A 21,822-nucleotide genomic window follows, 5' to 3' on the forward strand; every position below is an offset into this window, starting at 1 on the left:
ACCTCCTTTGGCCGCCTTTCCTTCCAGTTCTCTGCTGCCAATGACTGGAACGAATTGCAAAAATAGCTGAAGCTGGAGACATATTTCCATCATTCAGACCCCTCTTCCACAATGTTATTCCTCACTCCTACAGTGTCCATCACAATTACATGCACATGGACAGTCATGCAAATTAGGTGATGACATCATTTAGCAACTTCTAGCGACTTTTAGGACAGCCAATAGCTACTTTCCTTACTGAGGTGTTGGCAACACTGCTAACTTTAAACATCGGCTATCTGAGCAGCTAACTGATCGCTGCAGCTGTACAAAGCCCATCTGTAAATAGCCCATCCAATCTACCTACCTCATCCCCATATTGTTTTAATATACTTTCTGCTCTTTGCACACCTGTATTTCTATTTGCATATCATCATCTGCTCATCTATCACTCCAGTGTTAATTTGCTAAATTGTAAATACTTCGCTACTATGGCCTATTTATTGCCTTACCTCCATTTGCACGCACTGTATATAGACTTTGTTTTTTTTATTCTTCTGTGTTATTGACTGTACGCTTGTTTATTCCATCTGTAACTCTGTGTTGTTGTTTGTGTTGCGCTGCTTTGCTTTATCTTGGCCAGGTCGCAGTTGAATATGAAAACTTGTTCTCAACTACCTTACCTGGTTAATTATAGGTGAAATGAAAAAAAATAAGAAACATTTTTATTTTTCTCAGAAAGGTGATGTAGCTCAGTGGTAGAGCGCATGCTTCGCATGTATGAGGTCCTGGGTTCAATCCCCAGCTTCTCCATAAAAAATTGTGTAATGGCCCATCTCCTACTTTCCAGAATGTTGAAATTCCCAGCAGGAAACAGAGATGTGCTAAATAATTTGCTCTTGTAATCTGAAGAACATGTGTTCAATCCCTATTCCTACATTTATGGAACAGAAGTGGCATGGTTGCCAACTTCAATTGCATCATTTTCAAAAACTGAAGTTCATGGGTTAGATGACTGTCCATACTTGCTTGTATTTAGAATTTCTGCTATCATTTCATTGTAGTTTCAATGGAGTGGTGTATATAAAAAGTACATTGTATTAGTATTGCATTTTATCTGCAAATAAAATGAGATCGAAGCTCAGAGGGGGAGTGCATGCTATTTTAGTATGAGGTCATTGGTTCAATCCCAAGGTTCTCCACTGAGTATTTGTGTGCCAAATTCACATTACACAACTCCTACTTTCCAGAATGTTGAAATTCTCACAGGAAACAGAGATGTTATTTGTGTGCCAAATTCACATTACACAACTACTACTTTTGCCAATCTTGGTGTTCTCTGGCAAATGCCAAACGTCCTGCACGGTGTTGGGCTGTAAGCACAACCCCCACCTGTGGACGTTGGACCCTCATACCACCCTCATGGAGTCTGTTTCTGACCGTTTGAGCAGACACATGCACATTTGTGGCCTGCTGGAGGTCATTTTGCAGGGCTCTGGCAGTGCTCCTCCTTGCACAAAGGCGGAGGTAGCGGTCCTGCTGCTGGGTTGTTGCCCTCCTACGGCCTCCTCCACGTCTCCTGATGTACTGGCCTGTCTCCTGGTAGCGCCTCCATGCTCTGGACACTACGCTGACAGACACAGCAAACCTTCTTGCCACATCTCGCATTTATGTGCCATCCTGGATGAGCTGCACTACCTGAGCCACTTGTGTGGGTTGTAGACTCTACCACTAGAGTGAAAGCATCGCCAGCATTCAAAAGTGACCAAAACATCAGCCAGGAAGCATAGGAACTGAGAAGTGGTCTGTGGTCCCCACCTGCAGAACCACTCCTTTATTGGGGGTGTCTTGCTAAATGCCTATAATTTCCACCTGTTGTCTATTCCATTTGCACAACAGCATGTGAAATTTATTGTCAATCAGTGTTGCTTCCTAAATGGACAGTTTGATTTCACAGAAGTGTGATTGACTTGGAGTTACATTGTGTTGTTTAAGTGTTCCCTTTATTTTTTTGAGCAGTGTATATATATATATATACAGTGCCTTGCGAAAGTATTCGCCCCCCTTGAACTTTGCGACCTTTTGCCACATTTCAGGCTTCAAACATAAAGATATAAAACTGTATTTTTTTGTGAAGAATCAACAACAACTGGGACACAATCATGAAGTGGAACGACATTTATTGGATATTTCAAACTTTTTTAACAAATCAAAAACTGAAAAATTGGGCGTGCAAAATTATTCAGCCCCTTTACTTTCAGTGCAGCAAACTCTCTCCAGAAGTTCAGTGAGGATCTCTGAATGATCCAATGTTGACCTAAATGACTAATGATGATAAATACAATCCACCTGTGTGTAATCAAGTCTCCGTATAAATGCACCTGCACTGTGATAGTCTCAGAGGTCCGTTAAAAGCGCAGAGAGCATCATGAAGAACAAGGAACACACCAGGCAGGTCCGAGATACTGTTGTGAAGAAGTTTAAAGCCGGATTTGGATACAAAAAGATTTCCCAAGCTTTAAACATCCCAAGGAGCACTGTGCAAGCAATAATATTGAAATGGAAGGAGTATTAGACCACTGCAAATCTACCAAGACCTGGCCGTCCCTCTAAACTTTCAGCTCATACAAGGAGAAGACTGATCAGAGATGCAGCCAAGAGGCCCATGATCACTCTGGATGAACTGCAGAGATCTACAGCTGAGGTGGGAGACTCTGTCCATAGGACAACAATCAGTCGTATATTGCACAAATCTGGCCTTTATGGAAGAGTGGCAAGAAGAAAGCCATTTCTTAAAGATATCCATAAAAAGTGTTGTTTAAAGTTTGCCACAAGCCACCTGGGAGACACACCAAACATGTGGAAGAAGATGCTCTGGTCAGATGAAACCAAAATTGAACTTTTTGGCAACAATGCAAAACGTTATGTTTGGCGTAAAAGCAACACAGCTGAACACACCATCCCCACTGTCAAACATGGTGGTGGCAGCATCATGGTTTGGGCCTGCTTTTCTTCAGCAGGGACAGGGAAGATGGTTAAAATTGATGGGAAGATGGATGGAGCAAAATACAGGACCATTCTGGAAGAAAACCTGATGGAGTCTGCAAAAGACCTGAGACTGGGACGGAGATTTGTCTTCCAACAAGACAATGATCCAAAAAAAAGCAAAATCTACAATGGAATGGTTCAAAAATAAACATATCCAGGTGTTAGAATGGCCAAGTCAAAGTCCAGACCTGAATCCAATCGAGAATCTGTGGAAAGAACTGAAAACTGCTGTTCACAAATGCTCTCCATCTAACCTCACTGAGCTCGAGCTGTTTTGCAAGGAGGAATGGGAAAAAATGTCAGTCTCTCGATGTGCAAAACTGATAGAGACATACCCCAAGCGACTTACAGCTGTAATCGCAGCAAAAGGTGGCGCTACAAAGTATTAACTTAAGGGGGCCGAATACTTTCGCAAGGCACTATATATATATATATATATTAGTATTTACAAATTCACCACATTCATAATTTTATATGGGAATCAAAAAGCTTTCATTAATGTTCACCATGTGCTGATGTGCTCAGCACTCAACAGACCCCATTATTAACGGAAGCCTTGCCATGATATCATTCCTGGTTCCATCTGACAAGCAAAATTTAATTTCCACTCATTTCATGATAGATCTCTCACAGAGATAGGTTAAGTTCTTATTTTGAGAGTGTTAATTTTTATCATCAATGGCTTATCGAGGGAGAAAATCAAGTGAGTTTGACAAACTACAGAAGAAGAACTCACAGATGAAGAGCGTCATCGAAAACCTGAGGAAGCAAAACATGGCTTTAAACCAACAGGATGACCAGGACAAGTTTTCAAGTTTTGTAAGGCTCATCAGTTTTTCAAACGTTTTTCCAAAAAGATCACTGTTTATTTTGTGGTTTCATAGACATACAGTAGGCCTACATCCATAAAATCTTTAGCTTAAAAGTGTTTTATGACACACTGTAGAGACTATTTTGCCTACTTAACTTCTGCTATACATTTCATACTGTACCATTGTGATCCAGGGCTATCAGGAGAGCTACCCAATCCCAGAGGGCCATCGTGGCTTCATCAGTGATGCCATACTTCTGCAGATGCAGAGAGCTGAGAGAGAGAGGCCATGGAAGCAAAGCAAAGAAAGATAAGTGCTATCCATGAGAATTATGTCCGGACTGCTCTCATCGGGGTTGGCAGCACCTTCGCACACCACTTCGTCCCCTCTATTCAGTGCATTCCGCGGCCGAAAGCTCCACCGAGGCCTTTGCCACGAAGGCTTGAACACTTAGCTCTGGCCCCACTGAAGAACGTGGTGGGGGTGGACGGAGCCCAAGTTCGACCCGGATCTCACTCTCTGGAGTCCATCCAGGTAAATAAGTCATTCAGCAGCAGTAGCGTGTGGCCTGTTCCCGTCCCTCCAACTGGAGCTCCCTCCTAGAGGGTCAAGAAGAAGAAGGGCAGGCAGGGAGTCAAAGCCCTGAAAATCCAGTCGGACCAGGGCTGTGCTGACAACAACGGACCCATTGACCTGATGGAGGAGGTGAGGGACATCGAGGCTCACCTGAAGGAGGAGGCCTGGAAGGTAGGATGGACTTCGAATTTATTGTAAATGTGAAAATTTGCACTTCAGAATTATACTTGGACCGATAAATTGCCAAAACAGATAGTTGTTCCATGTCTTAAAATCAAATCAAAATGTATTTGTCACATGTGCCGAACACAACAAGTGTGGCCCTTACCGTGAAACCAACAGTGCAGTTCAAGAAGAGTTAAGAAAATATTTACCAAATAAACTAAAGTAAAAATTAATAATAATTAAAGTAACACAATGACATAACAATAACGAGGCTAAATACAGGGAGTATCGGTATCGAGTCAGTGTGTGGGGGTACAGGTTAGAAAGGATACCCTTCTTTTTGACAGCATGATAGAATAGATCCTAGAATACAGGATCTCTCTGTATATTCGTTTATGTATATACTAGTTCTATGTGTATTTCTATGATGGGAGCATTCTTTTCTGGTCTATACCAAAGGTGGTACATGAGGTGAAGGCCATGGGCAGGAGAAGTTTGGGCTTGGACATGTCCACGGGGGAAATAGCCACCAGCTCTCTGGGAAGCCTGAGCTCAGTGGATATGAACACACCTGCTGAGCTCCGTGACTACTTGGATGTTGGGACCCCGGTCAAGTTGCGTGACAGCCCACCCAGGCCTGCTCCCCCTCCTACCAAGCCCAGGAGCAAACTGCCTCGGCCTATAAGGTTCCTCAGCCTGCCAAAGGCTGCCACCGGCTCAGGTCAGTCCCTCTCATGTACTCACACTAATGTGAATAAGACAGGGAGATCAAGCTAGGTAGAGTGATAGAAAAACAGCAGAAAGGGAAGGGACACATGGCCTTAGCCCAGGGCTAAGACATTTTTCCACACTTGCTTTGCCTGTTTCACAGTGAGATAACCTTTACTCAAGGCTAATTGGACCCTGCTTCTGAGCAGGTTGAGCACCAAAAATATATGTGCTATATTTAAAATGATATCATAATGAACTAGTGTTAAAAGCTACAAACAGATATGGAAATGAGAAAAGGCATAAATAAATACATACAGTTCATAGAGAGATAGATGTCTGCTGTCAACCCATAGACAAGAAGGCAGCCAGTGAGCCAAATAAAGAACCAGGCTAGATTGCAGCCCCTGTCTAACCCAGAGCAGGCCCTGACTAAGACCTTCAAGCTGCTCCACTCTGCCTCTGATGACTGGTGAGCATTCACTGTAGACAAGACCAATGGAGCTAGGCTAAAGGAAGCACAGTGTAGTGTCCTTGGAAATGTAGATTTGAGCTACAGAGCGTAGAAACTTCTGAATTTAAGAGACCAGAGTCCTAATTGATGAACATCATTATAATGTTTTTGGAAAATGTTGTGGAAAATGCTTACGTTTCTTTCACTGAATTGCAGGGAGAAGAAGATCGAGGGCTTGACCTCTCTCCGTGTGATGGCTCAGAACCACATGGACATACTGATGCCTAAACTCCATGATATCTGCCTTGCCATTATAAATGAGGTAGCTGTATTCATTCACTGCCCTATTCATTCATCTGCACAAATCTGCTACATTTGGAGAACAAGTCAAATTATTGTGTCATGTCTTATACTTCCTTGTGTTGTGTACTTCTTATTTAACCATTGCGTTATTTAGATTATTTTTAGCCATTGGTGGAGAGGTACTGTCTACTGATGTGTGCTAGCCTTTGGGGAGTAACAAGTCATTTATAAACCTTCATAAAGTTTATATAGTGAACACTTAAGATTAGGGGCTATTAGTGAGGCACTGAGGTATTAGTAAGTGCATGTACTCACATTCATAAATGCACTCATTAATACATACACCATTCATTACATTTATAAATACATTTATAAATATGTATATAAATGGTGAGTCAAACCATTAATCAACCATTAACAAATGCCTTGACAATAACTCCTTTATAACTGGTTTATAGTACATTAGTAGTACATTATTAATCATTTACAAATTGTGAACATACTATGATCAAACACCTTTATTAATTATCTGATAAGTCACGAACAAATCATTTAAAATAGCGTTTATAAATGTGTAAATAACTATTTATAGATTTCTTATTGACATTTACAAATGTAGGAATAATGATTAATAAATGGTAAGTAAACTCTTTACAAACAGTTTATAAATGGTATATTAAGGGACCTTAATATAAAGTCTTACCGAACATTTTGATCCATCGATGAGACTTCATCAATACAATCCATTATCATTCATCTCCTAACTCATGTATCTCTATGACATGTAACTGATGTGCTCTGTTTTTCTTTCCTCAGCCACCGTAACGCTGAGGTGAGGAGCTGTACTGCTCAGCACCTGGAGAGACTGGCTGAGGTCATGGGGACGGCTCGTCTCCTATCGGGGAAGAAAGACCTCACTGACCGTTTCTTGATTGCTGTTAGTAAACTGGCTGTGGACCCTTCACAGGAAGTCAGGTGGGAAGTTCCTCCTGTAAAGTAGCTTGCTTCAACATAACAGTTAAGGCCGGGATTCAATCCATGGCTCGCTATAGCACTAGATAGCCGACAATGCAGCTTTTAAAGGTAATTTAGTCTTGAGTCAACATCTGCAGTGTTTACCACGAATACAAATTGAAATTGCCTTTAAAAGCCACATTGTCGGCTGTCTACAGCATCTGTGCTAAAGGGTGTCATGGATTGAATTGCGGATTTTAGGTATTCGAAAACAACCACAGGTTCTCTTGGAGGGGAATAGTAATTGAAAACAAAAAGGAAAAATTTTAAATACAAATAAGTTCTACGTGGCATAGGAAAATCCAAGTCCAGGCACTCATGTGGGTTTGAAAGTTAAAATGCTGCTGGCTTCCAGGTTCAGCGGGCATTGTGTCAAGAAGCAGTGTGGCTTGGCTGGGTTGTGTTTCGGAGGATGCGCGGCTCTCGACCTTCGCCTCTCCAGAGTCCTTACAGGAGTTGCCGCGATGGGCAAAGATTGTAACTACCTATTGGATACCACAAAATTTGGGGTAAAAATTACATATGTAAATGAGTCCAAATATTCAGTACCTGATTCAGTTTCCTTCCTTCTGTTTGGTGCCTAATGAAGACAACCCTACTTGATCACAATTGTCGGTCTGAGCCAAGTGCTGTGCAGATTTGCTAAGATTTTCATAATAACGAACGGTTAATAACCAGTTGTTATATTGTTGAGATGATTTGTAGATCAGGTCATGCGGTGCATTACTCAAACCGACCCTCTTGCCAATTCTACCTAATGTATGTCTTATTTTGATGGGATATTTTTTCTCAGGTTGCCATCAATTGAGTACAGTTTTTAATCACAGACAGCAGAAATGATTTGACATGTTGCACGTTTAAGATGATATTAATATCTTTGTCCACAGGCATCATGGTCGAAATATCTTGAGAAACGTGGCCACCAATGTCGAATTTGCTAAAATGTGGGACAAATTCGCTCCGAGGAAAGAGCAAGAATCCTTGAGGGAGGTCATCTCAAAGGTTAACCTCAAAGAATGGTACATTCTCTCTGGATGATTAGAAGAAGTGTGACAAATGAGCTGATATGATTACATAAATCCAATCCCACTGGGCACAGACATCAATGTCTAGTTTTGATTTAAATTTGGAACTCAACCAAAATGTGAAATCCACCAAAAATGTTGGTTAAAAGTTGGGTGGGAAAAAAATCAATTGTGTTTTCCACGTTGATTCACCGCAAATAACGTTTATTCAACCAGTTTTGGCCCAATGGGATGAATTTAATATACTGTAAGATTATATCTTTCTCTCTTTTTCAACAGGAATATTTGAATAATCCCCAATTTTACGATAAATTTGTATCTAAATATTTGCACATTTCCCAACTTGACTATTATCCCCTCCAGTCCCCAAACTCCAATATTTTAGCTCATTCTAAGAAATTTGACACCCTCCTCTAAACCCCCATGTAAATGCATCTTTAAACTGCATTGACTCCTTGTCCAAGTCCTGAATCCACTATAAGGCCATATGAACCACATTCAAAGCCCAATAGTGATCTACTGAAACCATACTCACCATCTCAGGGGGTGCTCAGATCCTCAACCACTGACCTCCACACCATCCTCAAAACCAGCAGTCCTCTTTTGGAGGCAGATTGGTCAGTGCTCCTGTATGGCACCAACATTGTGGATTTTCATCCAATACTTCTGGACTATGAGAACATTCTTTGGACAATAAAATTAGGTAAAATGGAAGCTGGCTACAGTCTCAGTTTTATCCTCCAAGACAGTGTGAGGATGTGTAACAACAATACCTGTGGTTTAACTTGATGATCAGGGCCAGATTACCGAATGGGCACGCAGGGCACCTGCTCTGTGGGCCCCGACCTCCAGGCAATATCATTATAAATCCAAAACTAAAATGATAGTGGATGTATATTACAGTACGTGGACGTTTTACAATTTGTGAGCTCATTTCATACTTTGTAGCCATGTTTTATATAAATTTGTGCATATTTTGTAGAAAGTCGTGAGCATTTGAAAACATTTAGTGGGGATGTTTTATATCAATTTGCTTACTGGTGCTCTTAAATGCTGTCCCTAGGAGGGGTGCGTCACTTAAGTGGGTTGAGTCACTGACGTGATCTTCCTGCCTGGGTTGGCGCCCAGTATACTCTCTCTAATTCTCTCGTTCTCTCTCTCTTTCTCTCTTTCTTTCTTTCTTTCTTTCTTTCTTTCTTTCTTTCTCTCTCTCTCGGGCAACTGAGCGCTCCTTGCTGTCCACAGTCCACCTGGCTGTGCTGAACATCTTGGCCATGTTCTGTTATAATCTCCACTCGGCACAGCCAGAAGAGGACTGGCCACCCCTCATAGCCTGGTTCCTCTCTAGGTTTCTTCTTAGGTTCTGGCCTTTCTAGGGAGTTTTTCCTAGCCACCGTGCTTCTACACCTGCATTGCTTGCTGTCAGAAGGAATGGGCCAAAATTCACCCTACTTATTGCGGGAAGCTTGTGGAAGGCTACCCGAAATGTTTTACCCAAGTAAAACAATTAAGGCAATGCTACCAAATACTAATTGAGTGTATGTAAACTTCTGACCCACTGGGAATGTGATGAAAGAAATACAAGCTGAAATAAATCATTCTCTCTACTATTATTCTGACATTTCACATTCTTAAAATAAAGTGGTGATCCTAAATGACCTAAAACAGGGAATTTTACTAAGATTAAATTTCAGGAATTGTGAAAAGGAATTGTGAGTTTAAATGTATTTGGCTAAGGTGTATGTAAACTTTCGACTTCAACTGCATATCTTCCCCTATAGGCAACAATGGTACAACTTCAGAGTTCCACAAGCAATTTGTTGTTTACGTTACAACGTGGGCATGTCTCATTGCCAACAATAGTGAAGCAGGCATTGTGACGTAGAACAATGGGCTGGGAATAGAACATTCGGAAAGAGAGTTGGTGCCACGGTGCTCAATGGAACTAATAGGAGCTGGCAGGGTGAAAAATGCTCTAAAATAAGGCCTGTTTTTTTTTACTATTTAAAAACTATGGCAAGAAGCTGGGATATGGTAATATGAAACTGGGCTCCATGGGGGATGCAATGAACTAGTTTTTTTAATCAGAAAAAAAGCATTGTTAAAAATGTAATGAGTCCAGCCTAACTGGAGCATCTAGGCTAGTCACTTCTCAGGGAAAGGATGCTCTTCAGTCGGTCTCTTGTCCACCAAGTGATAAGAACACTCATAGGGTCGGTTTGGTGGTTTCTTCAAGTTCAATGCTTTGAGCCAAAGCCGAAGAGACTCCTCATCCATAGGAGGTGGGTGCAAATCAAAAGGTGCACAGCTGCACAACTGCACTCCAATCTCAAAAAGGTTTGGTGGACAAAACAGTCCTGCTCCATGAACAGCTTCCGTTTCTGCCAGTAATTGTGGCATCCCCTTACCGAACATTAAATGCCCATATTGCATGAATCCATGTTTGGGAAGTTATCGAGTTAGCTAGCTGCGAACTACTGGCCGGAAGTGCTTAGTCCCCCACACAAAAAAATATTAACAGACCCCGCCCATATTTCCATTGAAAACGAGACAGAACCAAACCAATCAGTTAAGTATATAGTGGGTGAAGGCATTCACAGCTGACCGCTCAGACGGGTGAGGGCATTCCAGCCAACCATTTTTTACTTGGTCCTTCTAGCCGGATTAAGTGACCAACAGTTTTTTTACATGGTCCGTCATTTCTCCGGATTTAGCTACCAATAGATTTTACAGATAACCAAGATACAGTGGGGAGAACTAGTATTTGATAACCTGCAAAATCGGCAGTGTTTCCCACTTACAAAGCATGTAGAGGTCTGTAATTTTTTATCATAGGTACACTTCAACTGATAGAGACGGAATATAAAACAAAAATCTGGAAAATCACATTGTATGATTTTTAAGTAATTCATTTGCATTTTATTGCATGACATAACTATTTGATACATCAGAAAAGCAGAAATATTTGGTACAGAAACCTGTGTTTGCAATTACAGAGATAATACGTTTCCTGTAGTTCTTGACCATGTTTGCACACACTGCAGCAGGGATTTTGGCCCACTCCTCCATACAGACCTTCTCCAGATCCTTTAGGTTTCGGGGCTGTCGCTGGGCAATAAGGACATTCAGCTCCCTCCAAAGATTTCCTATTGGGTTCAGGTCTCGAGACTGGCGAGACCACTCCAGGAGCTTGAGATGCTTCTTACAGAGCCACTCCTTAGTTGCCCTGGCTGTGTGTTTCGGGTCGTTGTCATGCTGTAAGACCTAGCCACGACCCATCTTCAATGCTCTTACTGAGGGAAGGAGGTTGTTGGCCAAGATCTCGCGATACATGGCCCCATCCATCCTCCCCTCAATACGGTGCAGTCGTCCTGTCCCCTTTGCAGAAAAGCATCCCCAAAGAATGATGTTTCCACGGTTGGGATGTTGTTCTTGGGGTTGTACTCATCCTTCTTCTTCCTCCAAACACGGCGAGTGGAGTTTAGACCAAAAAAGCTCTATTTTTGTCTCATCATACCACATCACCTTCTCCCATTCCTCCTCTGGATCATCCAGATGGTCATTGTCCAACTTCAGATGGGCCTGGACATGCGCTGGCTTGAGCAGGGGGACCTTGCGCACGCTGCAGGATTTTAATCCATGACGGCGTAGTGTGTTACTAATGGTTTTCTTTGAGACTGTGGTCCCAGCTCTCTTCAGGTCATTGACCAGGTCCTGCTGTGTATTTCTGGGCTGATCTCTCACCTTCCTCATGATAATTTATGCCCCACGCGGTGGAGCCCCAGACCGAGGATGGTTGACCATCATCTTGAACTTCTTCCATTTTCTAATAATTGCGCCAACAGTCGTTGCCTTCTCACCAAGCTACTTGCCTATTGTCCTGTAGCTCATCCCAGCCTTGTGCAGGTCTACAATTGTATCCCTGGTGTCCTTACACAGCTCTCTGGTCTTGGCCATTGTGGAGAGGTTGGCGTCTGTTTGATTGAGTGTGTGGACAGGTGTCTTTTATACAGGTAACGAGTTCAAACAGGTGCAGTTAATACAGGTAATGAGTGGAGAACAGGAGGACTTCTTAAAGAAAAACTAACTGGTCTGTGAGAGCCGGAATTCTTACTGGTTGGTAGGTGATCAAATACTTATGTCATGCAATAAAATGAAAATTAATTCCTTAAAAATCATACAATGTGAGTTTCTGGATTTTTGTTTTAGATTTTGTCTCTCAAAGTTGAAATGTACCTATGATAAAAATGACAGAGGGTCTACATGCTTTGTAAGTAGGAAAACCTGCAAAATCGGCAGTGTATCAAATACTTGTTCTCCCCACTATACATGTAATACCCTTGTTTTGAACTAGGTATTGAGTTTATTCTTGTTAAAACCAAGTACTGAGTATATTTGTTATAATTAATTGGTATTATATTTAAAGGGTGATTGAATTGCTCCTAAATTGTAATGTTGTTAATGCATTTATTTTTGAATAAATATTTATTTAATGTGTAAGTGAATATTTGGGTTTGATTTGAAGTTAATGTTTTGACCAATAAGGTCGCTTGTTAAGCTGTGGCCAATGGGAGAGTGGACCTGGTTAATGGGAGGCTTGGGGGAAAAAAAGAGGGAAAGAGACGTTGAGAAAAGATGTACGTTTTACATTAGGACCGTTGGTGAAGAAAATTATAAAAGAAGACGACAAAACGAGAACAAAACCCATACCTACTAAGACATGAAGGGAAATACTGATTTTATTTTATAAGAGAGTTATAATTGTGTTAAGACTTAGTAAAGACTGAAGCTACCGTCTCATCGTGGAGGTATTTGACAGCCTTGAGGTTAGCCTAGCATCGTGTAACACCGAGAGATAATTGGTTGGGAAAGCTTAATGAGTTCGTGGTCCCATGGGATATCGGTTACGGCTAAGGAGTACTGTCTGCATTGATAGCGGTGCTTGCTGTGGATGTTGTGAGGAAACCTGCAAGGAACTGCCATACTTCGCTGAAGGAATATCTACAAGTAGTGAGTAATCACAACGAGAGGTGCTTCTGGACTTTATGTGTTGTCTGATTTTTTAAGCTCCAACGGGTTAATAAGCTTGAAATAATTTGGACATGGGTTGTGCACGACTCATTGGGGTTTATTCTTTTTATATATTTTTGATGTTGTGCTATGAAAATGTAATGATACACATATTGAACCTTATGTATGTTGCCTTGGTGGAGTCATTTACTGTTTCAATTTAATTCATGGGATAGCCTGTCCTGATACAATAACAGAAACTCATAATCATTTCATCTGAAGTTAATACTAGAGGTCGAACGAATATGATTTTTCTACGCCGATACCGATTATTGGAGGACAAAAAAACACAGATACATATTAAAGATGTATATATATACACACACAGTGGGGCAAAAAAGTATTTAGTCAGCCACCAAATTGTGCAAGTTCTCCCACTTAAAAAGATGAGAGAGGCCTGTAATTTTCATCATAGGTACACTTCAACTATGACAGACAAAATGAGAAAAAAAATCCAGAAAATCACATTGTAGGATTTTTTATGAATTTATTTTCAAATTATGGTGGAAAATAAGTATTTGGTCAATAACAAAAGTTTATCTCAATACTTTGTTATATACCCTTGACAGAGGTCAAACGTTTCTGTAAGTCTTCACAAGGTTTTCACACACTGTTGCTGGTATTTTGGCCCATTCCTCCATGCAGATCTCCTCTAGAGCAGTGGTGTTTTGGGGCTGTTGCTGGGCAACACGGACTTTCAACTCCCTCCAACTCCCTCCATGAAAATTACAGTCCTCTCTCATCTTTTTAAGTGGGAGAACTTGCACAATTGGTGGCTGACGAAATACTTTCCCCCCCACTGTGTGTGTGTGTGTGTGTGTATATATATATATATATATATATTACAGACATTTTTGTAATAATGACAATTGCAACAATACTGAATGAACAATGAACACTTTTATTTTAACTTAATATAATACATAAATAAAATCAATTTAGTCTCAAATAACATGAATGATGAAAACAAACTGTAATTTCTATATGCAGGAAATCCTATTTTAATAATGGGCATGGTAAGAATTGACTACCAAAGTGCGAGTCATAATTCCCATGACACCTTCTAGCAAAATCTGAAAAGCGGTTCCTTCATTCATTTATTCCAAAGGATATTTTTAGATTAACTTAAAATAAGGTTGTGTTTCGTGTAGGCTTACACCACCGTGACAATTTTTTTAACTGTGTAGATATCCATAGGACAAGGTAACTGATCAATATTGGCTAAATATAAGCGAAGATAAAAAAATGTATAGAGTGGATTTATGAAAATATATTGACAAATGTTACCTTATCCTAGTGAGATTTACAAGGGTATCAAAACGCCAAGGCAGTTTAAGCCTGCACGGGACACAGACCTTATTTGAAGTAGATCAAGACATTCTCTATGGAAGACATGAACGGTAAAATAACGAAGGAACCTCTTTCAAGTTCAGCCACAAGTTATTACAGGAATTATAACGCGTCGGCTATTTCTCTCTAAACCATATACCTTTGACTATTACGAGCCTGCTGCTGCCTACCACCCCTCAGTCAGACTGCTCTATCAAATCATAGACTTAACTATAATAAACACACAGAAATACGAGCCTTAGGTCAAATCCGGAAATGATCACCTCGAAAACAAAACGTTTATTCCGTTCCATATTTCATCTAACGGGTGGCATCCATGAGTCTAAGTATTGCACAACCTTCAATATTATGTCATAATTATGTAAAATTCTGGCAAATTAGTTCGCAAAGAGCCAGACGGCCCAAACTGTTGCATAACGTTATACCCTGACTCTGCGTGCAATGAACGCAAGAGGTGACACAATTTCACCTGGTTAATATTGCCTGCTAACCTGGATTTCTTTTAGCTAAATATGCAGGTTTAAAAATATACACTTGTGTATTGATTTTAAGAAAGGCATTGAAGTTTATGGTTAAGTACACATTGGAGCAACCTGTTGTTTTTTATAAGATAAGTTTAATGCTAGCAAGCAACTTACCTTGGCTTACTGCATTCGCGTAACAGGCAGGCTCCTCATGGAGTGCAATGTAATCAGGTGGTTAGAGCGTAAGGGTGCAAAATTGGATCCGCCCAGCTGACAAGGTAAAAATCTGTTGTTCTAGAACGTTCCTAGACCGTCATTGAAAATAAGAATGTGTTCTTAACTGACTTGCCTAGTTAAATAAAGGTGTAAAGAAAAAAATATATAATAATTTAAATCGGCAAAATCGGCGCCCAAATTTACCGATTTCTGATTGTTATGAAAACTGGAAATCGGCCCTAATTAATCGGCCATTCCGATCAATCGGTCGACCTCTAGTTAATACCCTATTGTCATCACCCTAGACAGTTTACAATAGGGATTCTTATTGGAGTTGTCCTTCTCACCTAACATCCCATGCTGTTGAGATATTCTACATGAGTTAATAATGTGAGAGTCATATTCGAGCCTGGTGAGAGGGGAACATACAGTATAGCCCAGTGGTTCTCAACCAGGGGTACTAGGACCACTGAGGGTTCTTGGCCTAACCACAGGGGGTACTTGAGACCATAGGCTTACTGGTAAAATGCACATGGGGGGGTACTTCAGGGGTACTCTGGGCAAGGCTAAATTCGGTTGGTGGTACAGTAACCAAAAAAGTTAGGAACCACTGGTATACCCTATGCGCATGGTTGACTGTCTCTCTGCCTGCTCCGATCCTCACTCTTCCTCGCCTGCTCCCCTTTCTATTCGCTATGAAAAATGCTAGTGTGCATTTCTCTTCAGTCAAGTCATTGGCATTGTTATCAACGTTCTACAGACACATTGATGTCCGAAAGTAAATTACTTTGAATGGGAGCTATGACTGTTTCGCCTAAATTACACTATTGTCACGATTCTTCAAAATCGAACCCAGAAGCAGACCAGGACAAGGAGAGTAGGAAAAAGGTGAGTATTTATTTACAAGTGAATGGGTAGATATATCCAGGTGGTGTAGCGGGTAGCGGTGATGAGTTGATGGGAGTAAATAGGTGGATCCAATGGGGAAGCGGAATCCTCTGACGACCAGGCGGGAATGGGGTAAATGATCCGGGTGAGTAACTGAAGACAGAACAAACAGAGGTAAGTTCAAGGCAAGCAATACGTAACAAACAACAAAACAAATTCTATCCAACTTGAGGCTGATACTCTGGCACAACATACTGTTCATGGCTAACGATCCGGCAGGGAATGGATGTCAGGTCAGAGCTTTTGAAGGGGAGAGGTGATGATCAGGACAGGTGTGCAGATTACTGATGGGATACAGGTGCGGGTGAACATCGATCTCCCAACAAGCTAATTCGCCCGGCAACCAGACAGGGTGCGTTCCAGGACATCGGAAACACACTCCAGGACAGAAACACAGGCAAACACAGACTCAGGAAGCGGGATTCGTGACAACTATAGTGGCTTCGAAATACGATGACATTGCTAAAGTAGGCAAATATTTAGTAGGAAACGACTGCCATTATCATCATGTCATCGAATTTACTTTAGACAGATGGAAATGTTGTCATTAACTAGCAATGTTTGTAAGAAAAAATTTCGTGGTCTCCACTTAATCTCTTAGCTAGCTAGCTAACGTTACACTGCAACTAAAGTCAATTTGGAGACATCAAAATGAAGACACAAGGTTTTGCTGCTAATAAGTTGCCGCCTTTAGAAATTGCATCGCGTTTTTAAGCCACTAAATGCACTTTAGACCAAATCTTCATCAGTGCCTATTGAGGATGTTTTGAATAAATGTTCAGCTGGCCTACCTGGCAGTTTTTCAGTCCCTCTTCTCTCTCATCATACAAGACATATGGACCTAGGTTGATTCAGGGCTTAACATAGTGATATATACCATTTGGGCAGTACAAATGCAATTTGGTTCACTGACTTTTGGGTTCAGAAGCTGACGTCCTATGATCATATATGGCAAATGGACATAACATGCGCCTTATGGACAACTCAATCAAATATGACAAAGGTATGTTCATACAGTTCTTATACATGTGTAATTGACAAAAAAAATCGAAAGAATTTCAAAAAACGGTCCAGAAAGCACTTTTTTAGGGGGTGATACATTTTTGAAAATGTTTTTTTATTTTTTATAAATTGACACTTGGGTCTTGACTTGATGTCCATTTGCAATATGAACATTTACGGTGGAGCGCACTCGCCCTCTTTGGGATTTTATCTGAATGACACTTGCCATAATTATTGCATGAATTGCCATCCTTCTGAGTGGTATTTATCATTGTGTATATGTTTCGCCAAATGTTATAATGTTCCCATTCATTGTTGTCCACTTCAAGGGGGTAATCCCTTACCTTAACTACCTCGTCCTGTGCCATAGTAGCCTTAGACCACGCTGCCACGCTACCCAGCCTCTTCCTGAAAGCCAAACTTTCTCATCTGTTGCCTAGGCTTGCTAAGTTCCCATTAATTTCAACCTCTTCTTTTTTCCTTTTTCCTTTCATTTTCTTTGTTTATATCATGTTGCTTTTTCTTCCTGTGTCAACACATTTGTTTTTGCTGCTATGTCTGAAGAGCACATTTGTAGAGCACAAGCAAATGTCAAGTGCTACCAATGTATATTATTGACAACGAGGTCCGCAACACCATCTTACCAAATTAATACAATATAACAATTCAACTGTTATTATAATTACATCTCCCCCATACTTTCTCGAAGCAGTGTCAGATTCAGTGAGACCGAAGCCGGGTCCATCATCCTCACACCTTCAGTCTTCAGTACACTGAGACCCAGGGAATGTAGTCTGGCGCCAGTGCTCACTTCGTATCTGGTACAGTCCACAGGACAGGCTGCGTAGTAAGGCCGATCTACCAGGGCTGTTCCGGGTCCATCCATGTATCGTCCAGATGCACAGGTCAACATGATCCGTAGACCTGCCTTGTATTGTGATCCACTGGCTATTAGAGACTGAGTAGATGTTGTCTTCCAGTTGAACACCACAGAAAATACAGAGACGTCAGACTTGCCTTTACCGTAGTAGCAAACTAGAGTGATAGGCAGATCTCCCATCAAGTTTATACACTTGGTACTGTTTCATCAATGTCACCCGGTAAGTAACGTTCCATGTGTCATATTCCCTACAAATGTCCCCGTAGCAATAACCTTTGTCTACCCCAATGAGGTCAGGTATAGAGTGGTCACTCGAACCACCTAGGATAGCCCAGGACACTTTAGATCTACCTTTTAACAGAGGGTTGTCAAACTCAGGTCCTCCATTCACAACCCTGCTCTCCATCAAACTCAGGTCCCCCATCCATAGCCCGATATTCACCGTCAAGATCAAGTCCCCCATCCATACCCGGGTAATCTTTGTTAAATACAGGGTCATCACTGTTGCCACCGTGCTGCCCATACAGATGCACATTTAGATACAAGTGCATTGCTGCAACAAAGATGAACAGGTTAGCCGTAACATTCATGCTGAATATAGCTGATACTTCTTTCCCAGTGTTAAGACATGTAAACTGTTTTAACAACCCAACCTGATATTTAGGCACTTCCCTGTAGTAGTAAGTTGGATACAATAGCGACTGTTGGATACGGGTGGACAATAGTGGGAGGACCTGCCTCAAAACTCACATCCTGGACATTTCACGGGCAGGCCACTGTTTGATTTCCAGCAGTCTGCTCCCCGTGTGCCCTTGGGCCCCGTGTGGGTTTGTTTATCGGTTTTAAAAACGCCCCCCCCCCCCCCCCCTCTACACTACCTTCCCTGTGTTGCGGGCATTGTGACTTTGGGTATGGCTGTTATGTATTGTTATCCCTCCCGTCGTCCTCGTATTGTGTCTAGTCCCCGCGTCCTCCGGGTCACCCTGTTCCCGTCCTGGCTAAAGGCCCAATGTGCGCAAGTGTGACAGTATGCGTGTGAACAGCCTTTGCAGATGTATTTCTTACACCTGCAGCACACCGTGTGTGTCTTGGAGTCCTTCTTGGGTGGACAGAGCTGACACCTCTTCCTCTTACTTGCCCCGGTGGCTGGGGCAGCGAGCGGGGCAGCGGCGGTTCCAGTGGCGGGCTCCTCGCGCTGTTGATCACAAGCCGCCGTAGCACTCTGTAGGACTTTGACAAGTGCTGACGCCGCTTCGGTGCGGGGGAGATGCTGCCTTCTTTGGATCAGCGGCTTCACAAGTGCCTTTCCCAGCTGCTCGAGGAACACCCTGCGCTTGTTCCGCTTGCAAGGCATCCAGTCAGGCTTGATCTCTCGCCATGTGACAAAGGCGTTGTAGGAGGACACGTCGAAGATGTTGTGGAAGACGACCAGGGGCCAGAGGGCAGTCATCCGTCTGCAGCTGTAGGTGCCGACCACCTTGTCTAGGTTGTCCACGCCGCCCTTGTTGCAGTTGTAGTCTAGGATGACGGCCGGCTTCCTGTCGCGGCGATCGCTAATGTTGCAGCGTGCTCAAAAGTAGAACGTTCTTGTTTTTCTTTGCCAGGTAGGACACTAGAGTGGCGGTGGGCGTGAAGGCAAACCTGGAGGACAGGGCCTGTCTGCCGTTGGACTCGAGCAGCGCGGGCGGGAGTTCGGCCTTGTTCTTTCTCAACGTGCCCACCATGGTGAGGTTCCTCTCGAGGAGCCGCCATTCCAGTTCGTAGGAGGTAAAGAAGTTGTCACAGGTGACGTTGCGACCGCTCAGTCCCGTTGTCAGATCGAGGACGACACGGATCCCCTGGTTCTTCTCGGGGCCTCCGCTGGCTGCCTTGCCGGTGTACACTTGCATCCTCCAAGCGTAGCTGGACTTGGCGTCGCAGGCCACCCACATAAGACGTATTTCGCCGGCTTGCTGGGGATAAGGGGAGAAGAGATTAGCCTTGTTACTCTCTCATTGGGGCCAACGACCTTTTGTGTTACACACGCTGCTACTGCTGCTAATGCTGTCACGCACACGCACGCACAGTACCTCTGAACGGGACCAGTTGCTCGTCCACCGTCACGTCAGGCCCCGGGTTGTAGAGGGCCAGCAGCCGTGCCTCCCACATGTCCCAGACCTCTCGTATGGCTGCGAGTTTGTCCGTGGCGAGTCTGGCGGGTCTCGACTGGCGGTCGTCGAATCGCAGCTGCCACGAGTACCTGTGAAAGACCTAGAGCGGCATGGTGGCTCGGAACATGGTCCTGCCGCTCTCGGCGTCCCACAGGCTTGCCGTGGCCTCGCCTCGGGACCTGTAGACGCCCACTAGGATCAGCAGCCCTACGTAGGTGCGCAGGTCCGTGGCGTCCATGGGTCGCCAGCCATCGTCGTATTTTCTGGCCCCGTGCAGGTTCGTCTTTTCCACAATTATCCTTTCTATCGGCGGTGTGACAAACAGGTGGAAGGCGGACGCGATATCACGGGCCTGGTTTCGGCATAGGCCGTGGGGCCCGGAGTCTCGTCCAGCCCGGTGTGGCAGATCGCGAGGGCCCTGCGGTGGCGGCCATAAGCCACGGGATGATTCGATTTTGCCGTTTTTCGACAGCAACGACGTCTCCCTTTGGTCCGGAGTCAGATCTCCTCGTGTTGGTCCTCGTGCTCGTCCTCGGGGACTTCCTCGGGCTCTTCCTCAGAAGAGTGAGAAGAAGCATCGTCGACCTTGCGGCGCTCGGGGTTGTATTCCTCCCCATCTTCGTCTTCCGAAACCTCTTCCTCTTCCTCCTCCTCCTGGGAATCTGAGTAGTCTTCTTGGTCCACACTGGACAAGATCTGTTCTAGAACCTGCGATGCCATTAAACGCACGGCCATGACCGCTCGGGTCCACTGATCGGGTCCACTGAGCAGCGGTGAAGAGCGGGGCGCCAGTCACTGTGTGTGTGTGTGGGTGGGTGTGGGTGTGTGTGCCGCTGACAATATTAGTACCCTCCCTACGGCCGGCCGGTCGGCTTACGCGGGAGACCAAGACCTGAAAATGCACGAGGCTCGCTTGTGCGCGTGTGTAGCCGTGTGCAGTTGAGCCACCCCACCCGAGCTGCTCTCTAGCACACAGCTGAGCATGTGTGGACCTGTGGAGTGGCTGGCTGGGTCTCTCTGACCCACCGAGCGCAGAGCATAGAGCGGGAGCGCTGGAAACACAGGTAGTGGCTGGCTGGATCGCTCTGACCCAGGAGCAGACAGCACAGAGCGGGGATCCACGAACAACCTCGCCACACTCGCAGACTCTCTACACTCAACGGCATACGCCTCGCCAGCGGCTGGCATTGTTGCTCTGAACCACGAGCACAGAGCACCGAGTGGGAGCCCTGGAAACACAGGTAGTGGCTGGCCGGGTCGCTCTGACCCGTGGGCACAGAGCACAAAGCGGGGAGCCAGGCATAACCTCGCCACACTCGCAGACCCTCTACACTCAACGGCATACGCCTCGCCAGCGGCTGGGAGTGTCGCTCTGACCCACGAGCGCAGAGCACAGAGCACAATAATAACACTTGGCTGCTCTCTAGCACACAGCGGGGCATGTCTGGACCTGTGTAGTGGCTGGCAGGATCGCTCTGACCCACAAGCGCAGAGCACAGAGCGGGGAACCACGCACAACCTCGCCACACTCACAGACTCTCTACACTCAACGGCATACACCTCGCCAGTGGCTGGCAGGGTCGCTCTGACCTATGAGCGCAGAGCACAGAGCACAACTATAGCACTTGGCTGCTCTCTAGCACACAGCGGGGCATGTC

At 43.8% G+C, this 21,822-nt stretch overlaps 1 non-coding gene across 1 annotated transcript; it reads left to right on the top strand.

The window, feature by feature from the left end:
- Nucleotides 1-720: 720 nt before the first annotated feature.
- On the top strand, nucleotides 721-792 carry trnaa-cgc. The gene has a single exon. It is a non-coding gene; the product is annotated as a tRNA-Ala (tRNA).
- Nucleotides 793-21,822: the final 21,030 nt, after the last annotated feature.

Source organism: Oncorhynchus mykiss, unplaced genomic scaffold (assembly GCF_013265735.2).
Source record: "Oncorhynchus mykiss isolate Arlee unplaced genomic scaffold, USDA_OmykA_1.1 un_scaffold_156, whole genome shotgun sequence".
Lineage (NCBI taxonomy): Eukaryota > Metazoa > Chordata > Actinopteri > Salmoniformes > Salmonidae > Oncorhynchus > Oncorhynchus mykiss.